Source organism: Phalacrocorax carbo, chromosome 9 (assembly GCF_963921805.1).
Source record: "Phalacrocorax carbo chromosome 9, bPhaCar2.1, whole genome shotgun sequence".
NCBI lineage: Eukaryota > Metazoa > Chordata > Aves > Suliformes > Phalacrocoracidae > Phalacrocorax > Phalacrocorax carbo.
This window is the reverse complement of record NC_087521.1, coordinates 35154441-35162930: the sequence shown is the minus strand read 5'-3', so window position 1 is coordinate 35162930 and position 8490 is coordinate 35154441. Positions and strand designations below refer to the sequence as shown.

The 8490-nt window shown below is 48.4% G+C and overlaps 1 long non-coding RNA gene across 2 annotated transcripts; it reads left to right on the top strand.

The window, feature by feature from the left end:
- Nucleotides 1–3270: 3270 nt before the first annotated feature.
- On the top strand, nt 3271–7539 carry LOC135315070 (uncharacterized). Of its 2 annotated transcripts, none has more exons than XR_010374524.1 (3): nt 3271–3901; nt 4356–4462; nt 4976–7539. It is a non-coding gene; the product is annotated as an uncharacterized LOC135315070 (long non-coding RNA). The 2 variants fall into 2 exon arrangements; XR_010374525.1 differs by having other exon boundaries at nt 4356–4467.
- The last annotated feature ends 951 nt before the right edge of the window (nt 7540–8490 follow it).

Genomic DNA, 8490 nt, shown 5'->3' with positions numbered 1-8490 from the left:
AGGCTTTCCCAGGTCCAGCGTGCCAGGAACGTGCCATCAGCTCTGCCTGCTGTCATGGGGGCGAAAAGGGCTGGTGTAAGGCCATGCCTAGGACAAAAAGCGGTTGCGCGGCATCTCACCTCTGCTGTCCAAAGCACCCTGTCCCTGGGCAGACAACGCTGAGCCTGAGAGAACTTCATCCCATCAGGAAAGAGGGAGGTGGGGTGATCTAGTGTGACCCTCCAGCAGCGCCCAACCACCCCACGGTGGTTCCCTGCAAAGGAACCGCTGGGACTGGGTGCACCACGCTTAAGTTTCTGCAATCAGGTGAAACACCTCACCATTACAAAACAGAGTAAAATACTTCAGATGAGACCTGGGCCACAAATAAAAATAACTGGATCTTCAATGCACCGGTTGTTTTTTACTGTTATTGTTATTTACTATAATTAATCAGGTCAATTCTTATGAGTTAGATCCTACTGCAAGACAAAGGAGAGAGAAGAAAGAAGATTAAAAAACCCATGTTTGCATTTATATTAAGTAGTTTTGAAGCTTTGATCTGAAGCAAATGCCAACAGGAGCAACTGATATGTCCATTTTTACCTGGAGTCTTGTCACGGCAGTATCACACTTGCTGAGTTTTTAAAAAAGGCTCAAAGCATCAGGTGGGGTTGCACAGAAGCCAGAATTGCAGTCTGCTGGACAACTCCAATATGATGCCACCTGTTTAGATGTTTGGTTAAAATTAAAAAAAAAAAAAAATCAACAAAAAAGGTAGAACGAAAAGGTGGGGGAAACTTCTATATGAGAATCCACACTTTTAAATGAAACAAAAAATTTCATTTTGCACTGAAAAAACTCAAGCTTTCTGGAATTTCAGAAGACAAAGTAATTTTTTTTACCCTTTTTCTTTTACCAAAATCCAATATTTTGCCAGAGAAAATGCCAGTTACAAAAACTGCAAGTGAATTTGTTAAACAGTGATTTGGGCCACACACAAGCAAAGGCGAAACAATATCCTTGTCCACAGTCCCATGGAGCTCACAGCAATTACATTCAACTGAAGCAGGATTTGTAGTTACATATTTTTAGATCTAAAGGATTTCACCCTTCCCAGCCCCAGGATACCAAACCAGCCCATCTATTCCTTATTGCCTCAAACAAACCATAGCATCACAGAACGGTTTGGGTTGGAAGGGACCTTCAGAGGCCATCTAGTCCAACCCCCTGCCATGAGCAGGGACATCTTCAACTAGATCAGGTTGCTCAGAGCCCTGCCCAACCTGGCATGTTCCCAGGGATGGGGCATCGACCACCTCTCTGGGCAACCTGGGCCAGGGTTTCACCTCTCATAATAAAAAAATTATTCCTTATATCTAGTCTGAATCTACCCTCTTTTAGTTTAAAACCATCACCCCTTGTCCTATCAAGCATTAGTATTTGTGATCCACCAGTGAGAGACGGGGGAATCCAGTTAGCCCTGAGAAAGGGAAGAAATCCCCTGTATTGGGAGCCCAGCCCCTTTGGCATCGCTGGGCAGCAGCCAGGTAAGTGCAGCCACGCAGCAGGCTCTTTGCAAGCTGTCTTACTACAAGTGCATCTTGACTCGCCGCAGAGTCCCACTGCTGGTTGCCCCATAACTAGGGGATGTCGGGAAGAGCCAAATTGCCCGATTTCGCTGCCTGGTGTGTGCTGCCCTTGCCAAGTGCCGTAGGAATGAAGTCATGGGTACCTTGCACTCACTGCACGAGGCGCTCAGACTTTCCTCTCTCTCTCCATCAGCAATGGAAAGTTGTTTGAGTTAGATGGGCAAACAGCTTCCTTTTGAAAGCTCTTCCTTCTCCAAACACATTACTGCGCTACTGGAAACTGTTCAATTTAGCTAAGTCATTAAGTTAAGTCATCTGAGCACATTTTTGCAGTGAGGAGGCTGTGTGGTGGGCTAGTTTGGGAGAACAGTTGGATGTAAACCTCCCCAGGGGGAACAGATGCTGATGACACGTTGCTATCTAGTTGGTTTTCACGCGGCACCGTCCACTCCAGCTCCCAAGCTTTACTACAGCTGTTTCACACCAGTGAAACCCAGCCCACAGGGTGGTATAAAGCCATTTCTACAGCAGTCTTCTGCCACAGCTCATCCCAGAGCCCAGCATAGGAGCCCCTCTGATACTTGACCCAGAGCAGAGCAACTTTGCGGCTGCTCTGTTATACCAGAGCAACTTTATTATTATCGGTACTGTTCAGCACAGCTGAGGCATCTTCCCAGCCCAGTGTTTGCAGGATGTGTTTGTACTTACGTCGCTGATGCACGAAAATGCTCACAAGACAAGATGCTCAGCACAGCCAACATGCCACAGCCTAAATAGCAGCCTTTATTTCCACCTCACCTGTTCTCAAAACAAGATTTTTAGTGATTTCCTCTGTGTGTAATACAGCAGTGATTGTTGAATAAATAAACAGGAAACCCTTATGTCTGATTACTTTGCTCAAGAAAGGCACAAAAGCAAAAATTCCACTTATCTGAGCATCCTTCCCAAATTTGCTTCCCACACAACCTTTTGGGAGATCACGTTTGCATCAGTTTCCTCAATTACTGCTTCTATCACTGGTGTGATTCTTCAAGTGACCTCCCAATGGTGCCCCAGTGATGAGCCGGGGGTGGGAGGAAAGGGGGTGTAGTGACTTAGCTCTTGTTTTCCTGAGCGCGCCTGAGGCCACAAGCCATGAGTTTTCAGCTTGTGATTTAACCGTGTCTCCTGGAAAGGCAATTCCTTGGATTTTCATCCTACTCCTTCCTCCCGGCCACACTCTCACCGGGCACACCAACCCACTGCCGGCAGTTGGACTAGATGATTATCATAGGTCCCTTCTGACTCAAATTATTCTATTCTATTCTATTCTATTCTATTCTATTCTATTCTATTCTATTCTATTCTATTCTATTCTATTCTATTCTATTCTATTCTATTCTATTCTATTCTATTCTAATATGCTGCATGTACAGCCAGGGGTGCCAGCCCCCTCCCCAGCTGGAAGGGCTCCCCCTGCCCCTCTCACGGGCTCCCGAGCCCCAGGGCTTGCTGCAGTGCTGGAGGCAGACGAGACAGGCAGGGAAAGAGAACGGGGCAGGAGAGCTGAGGCTGAGCAGAGACCTGGTGCATGGAAAGGGACCTGCTCTCTCGCATGGGGACCAAGAGATCCGAAATCCTCGAGCACACTGCACAGCCGAAGGAAATCAGAGCACAGGGTTGAAAAACCGTTTGGAAAACATTAACAGCTCATTACTGATCGTCTGTTTAAAAACCCCCATTAATGTATACACATACGTCCTCGGACGGCACATTTACCCCCCGCTAATGGCACTGGCTGGAAGCTGGAACGATCTGTGCGTAACGACTTCAGCAATCTCCCAGCCCTCCCTCATTTACAGTTTTCTGCACAGGCTCCTTCTGACCTCTTCAAATCCCATCCCAATTACAGCCTCCCACTTACCCTTCAATGTAAATAAATCCTGCATGGTGGGGATCGCTACTACCAGCACAGATAAAAGCAAAGATGTTGATGGAGGAAAAGCACAACCTGCGCCCTGTTTTTGAGAAGGGCAAGAAAACAAAGCACAGGCAGCCCAGCAGGGCTGAGGCGTGGGATGAGAGGTGTCACCCGTCAGGATGCTCAGAGCTTGGGCACAGCTCAGCCCTCCGGGGACATCCAGAGATCTTGCAAGGAGAAGCTCCAAAGTAGTGCAAAGCTGTCCATGTTGAACAGATGGATAGCCACAAAATCTCTGTGGGGCATCCGTGCACCTGAGACTTCTTTGGATGCATGGGAAATCTGCTTAGGAAACTGCCTAATTCCTCTGCTAAGATGTCGCCATCCACTGCATGTTGGAGGATGGAAACCCCAGGAGGCTCCACATCAGGTAGAGAGTTTTCTTCAGTGTATTAACAGGGGCTTGGCTCAAGGGAGGGATTTTGAACCGTTTCCTCAGCAGATGTAAATCACTGTAGTGCCATTGGCTTCAGCGACGTTACACTAGTTTTACAACACTAAAGCACTGGATCTTTTTCCCTTGGGAAAAAAAATGCCATCTCTCCAAATGTATTCAGGAGGGTTCAGAGACAGAAAAGGCTGGATCTCTGCTGGCTTCCTGGTGCATCCTTAGGCTGTTGTCATGTTAACAATTTTTTTCTCTGGATTTGTGGACATTTAAGAGCACTTTTGGACACAGGGGTGGGGTAAATGCTGTATCGATATTCCTCCTAGCCGAGGGCAAACAGAGGGAATGAGCCGGCTAAACCCATCCAGGCTCTTCACTCCTTCTAAATCTCATCTCTTAACGCATCTTCCTTAACTTGCTCCCAACTTCGTTGCAGGCCAGGCAACCTTGGCTGCTCACTCGTCCCAAGTTGCGATGCTGGGACCTCACACTGAAGTTTCCCCACGAGCCTTTGCAGTTTCAAGCCACCGGGTACAATAGCAGGTGAGGTCAGTCTTGGGTTTTAAGTTGCTGGAGAATGGGGATGGAGAGGGGTGTCGTGCATTGTTTTCTGGACTTTTTTCCTAATTGTGGGCTTAATGCAGGGCTCATCTACTGATCATTAAACAATTACCCTGTGGTTTGAAATTGTTTTTAGTGAGAAAGGACTAAATGATCTTATAATGTTCTGGAACTGTCAACATAATCTATGGAGCTGTATTCAGCATAAATTATAGGCAGTTTCCATGCCACAAAAGCCGCACAAGTTCATAGATCCAGCCAAAATATTCAGCAGAAAGTTCTGCCAGGCCGCAGGGCCCATTTTGCCAAGACGTGCAGGTGTACACTGCAGAGAGCAGCCCCACCACCGGCCCAGGCGACTCCATGTCTCCTCCCGCCCAGCCACACTCTCCTTGGGTCACCTGAGCCAAAGTGTTATGTGATCCCAGAGCCACGGGAGGGATTTTTAAAGCTAGCTATTCCAACTCTGAGATGACATGTCCTTTTCATCTGCAGGCAGAAGCTGTGGGTGGAGACCCTTGCAGATGCTTTTGGAGAGGTGTCCACCTCCAGGATGCAAATGGAGTGGCTTGGCTCAGTGCCTTGGACATCACTGGAGCTTTGTGCAATCACCGTGACGCAAGGCCATCCATTTCATTCATACTTCTGTGCTCTTGCTCATTAGGCAACATCTCCTTTGTCAGGTGGGCAGTTAGTTTGGAAGCTGAAGTATCAAGGGACACATTTTGCACACACAGTCCTGGAGATAGGATGCCCAGCTCATGCACATAGACACAGAACCTCTGAGTTGAACACTTCCTCAACAAAGGCCAAGGCCACCACTCTGCCATTGTAGGTCCCAGATTTGGGCTACCTGCCAATGAAGTTCCTCCTTTGGAGGAGACACGCGAAGTCTAGGTTGGCAGCGCCTGCAAACAGATGTCTGCGTGAATAACCCACCTTTGAGAAAGCAGCTAAGCCACCTGCTGTTGGGACACTGAGGCTTTGCATGAGTTCAGTGCAAGGGAATGTTCTTTCATATGAGTCTGCGTTTCACTGTCATGGTTTTCCCATGTTTCAGAAGAGCATGGGAAATACTGGAGGGCACACCAGGCACACATCCATCACATTGACTCCATGGGATGGTGCTTCAGGCCCTAACTGCATTCCCCAGAACACCACCACAGGCTGTGGAAATCCCATCCGTGCTCTGACCACCGGCTTCCTAAGAGTTTAAGCATTGCAAAGAGCCTGCTCTGCTCCTCCTGGAAATGGGGAGACACCCCACAGGACATCCAGAGCAGGAACGGGGAACCATCAGCAGGTAACACTGCCCCACCTCAGCATAAATGTTGGCTTCATACCAACTTGGAGAAATACTGATCATTTTGGTGCACTTGGTTCTCTGCTCAGCCCAGGTCCATGGGCACAGATTATGGTCCAGCTGAGTGCTGTGGGGAGCCATCAGCCTCCCTGGAGACCCGCACATCGGCAGCTCTATGGAACGTCCTCTCCTTGGCCTCCCTCTTCTGCACATGCCACAGGGAGGGTGACCTCCAAAGCCAGGCAGAAGCCTCATCATTTGGAGATGCTTCTCGCTATGAGTCCCCAGCAGATGGGGAAATTGGTCTGGCCACCACCCAGCCTCAGGGAACACGGGGCATGATGGAGTCCCATCAGTCTTTTGTGGCCAACTTCTGCACCAGGTGGTGGCTCCTCCAGGTGGGAATGGAAGAATATTTGGGAGCATTTTTGTGGGTGATTCCTGCACTGCTTTGCCTGGTTGTGCCTTTTGCAGGGAGCAAACGGAAGAGTCCTGTGTCATCATGTACGAACAAGGTCAGGAAATACTTACTCCATCCCTGCTCCTGGTTTTGCTGAGTCTGAAACGAGTTGTTCAGAACAAGATAAGAAACGAACAGCAGCGGATGTGTGCAGGAGGCCATGGGCTCTGTGCAAAACATCCTGTTGGCCTCTGCAACAGGGACAAACACAGCTCATCAGAGCAGATACTGAGCAAACTGTCCCATCTCTGCATCCACCACATCGGGGACCTCTTTTAGGAGGTAAAAACTCTCTATACTGAAATCTCATTTGGCTAGCCTTAATTGCTGGATGGGCTGAGCTTGGTATCAAGGGTCATTTGGAAGAATTAACTCTGCAGTAGAGACAACCCTCCTGCTGCAGCATCAGAGCAGGGCTGCAAGAGCAGGGAGGGGAGGAACCGGTCCCCAAAGCACCGGTATACAGTTGGCTCTTCTAGATGTCACATTTTGTTCCACAAATGACACTTTCCTACAGAAAACACTTCCTGGCTCTTCTTTTCAGCACTGCTAATCATCACTCTCCCAGCCTCTGGATCAGGCCCAAACCAATCACATCTGTGCCCAAAAAAAGAAAACGTCCACTTGTGTTTCATTTACTTTTATGGGAGCGTTAACACATTTCAGTCACATAAAACCTTCACCTTCAAAAGGGAAAAGGGAAAGACAGAAAGGAAAGCCTGCCACATAAAGTAAGAGACTTAGCCCCAATTACACGTTGAACGACACCAACCCAAGAAAGGCTGACCTGGTGCAGGAGGGTTTCTCTGTACAGAGCTTTGGATCGAGCAGAGGTCCAGGGATGCCGAACAGCAAAACAACAGAATGCAGGAACAATGGCAGGACCATTGCACCCCAGTCATCACCAGCATGCTGGGATGCTGCCACTGCCCCAGCCGTCACGGCCAGGCTGCAGCTGCGGACAGCCGTCACCGCCCCGTCTGTGGGGTCTTTCGTTGGTGGTTTGAGATTTTTTTCACAGAAGATGCTCCTAACCAAAACCAGATTTGATTCCCAAATAGCACCAATCTCCTTTAAAGCTTACAAATCTTCCACACCTGTGTTTGCTCATTCCTGCTGCTCAGCCCTGCCCTGGGAAGGACGATGTTTATTCCACTCCTCCACAGTTATTTACAATGGGGTTTTCGGATGGAGATGGAGCACATATTTGTCTAATGGCAACAGGGTAGTGAATTTAATTCTCCTCATTAACAGTCAGCAGCTTAACGGGAAGCAATAAAAGATTTTTTTAAATAGCGGGTGCTTGTAAGATATTATTTATCGCCATTAGTGTCAGCAGGATGAGTGCATTCCTGGCCTGCGAGGGGGGAAACTGAGGCATGAAGCCATTTACTGACCCACCCTGGACCACACAGACAGAGGTGGAATGAAAACCCAGCCTTCCTCTCCCCCGTCCAGCAGCCCTGCTGCCCCAAGGCCACACAAGCCATGTTGTTATTATAAGCCATTATTTGAGCTACATCAAAAGCAATTTGTGACGCTTGCATATAATGCTAGTTATTTCCAGCACCCAAGGGAGTCACTCAGGGCCCCCCACCCTCTTCCTCCCTCCATCAGCCACCTCCAAGTCTCTTTGGTTGGGGGCAGCAACCGCCCCTTCCCATGTCCCCCTACAACCCATCGATCCAGGAAAGAGCATTTTTATCCCCATTCTGATGATGAGAAATAATTTGGTCTGAGGTCACTCCTCCTCTGGCAGCAGAAGTGTAGCTGCTCCCCTTTTGACCACAGCTGGTGACATCTACAGTGACACCTAGGAATGTAGGTCCTCCCTCAGTGACTTCAGGTCCTCACAAGATGTCCACCTGAAATCCTGTGCCCAAAGATGCAGAGACTCCCCCCAGGAGAGGAGAGCTGCTCCACATTTCTCTTTGCCATTGGTAAAGAGGAGTCACATCCAAACAAGGACAGGTTTTTGACCTTGATAGACCTGTTGAAATGGTCCATCTGGTATCTGACTTCTGAAATTTTTTCCCATTTCCCTAAATGTCCCTACTTAGAGACAACTAGCCCTTCCTTCTTGTTGGGATATACCCAGAGACACAGACACACACACAGAGTTCCCTTCCAGCCTCCAATTTTCCTGGGAGAACAAAACCAGGATCTTCTCTAAGATCATTTGATCCACATAGCAGTCCAATAAGGTCTGACACAATTTATCATGAATGCAAGGATCAGAAACCCACT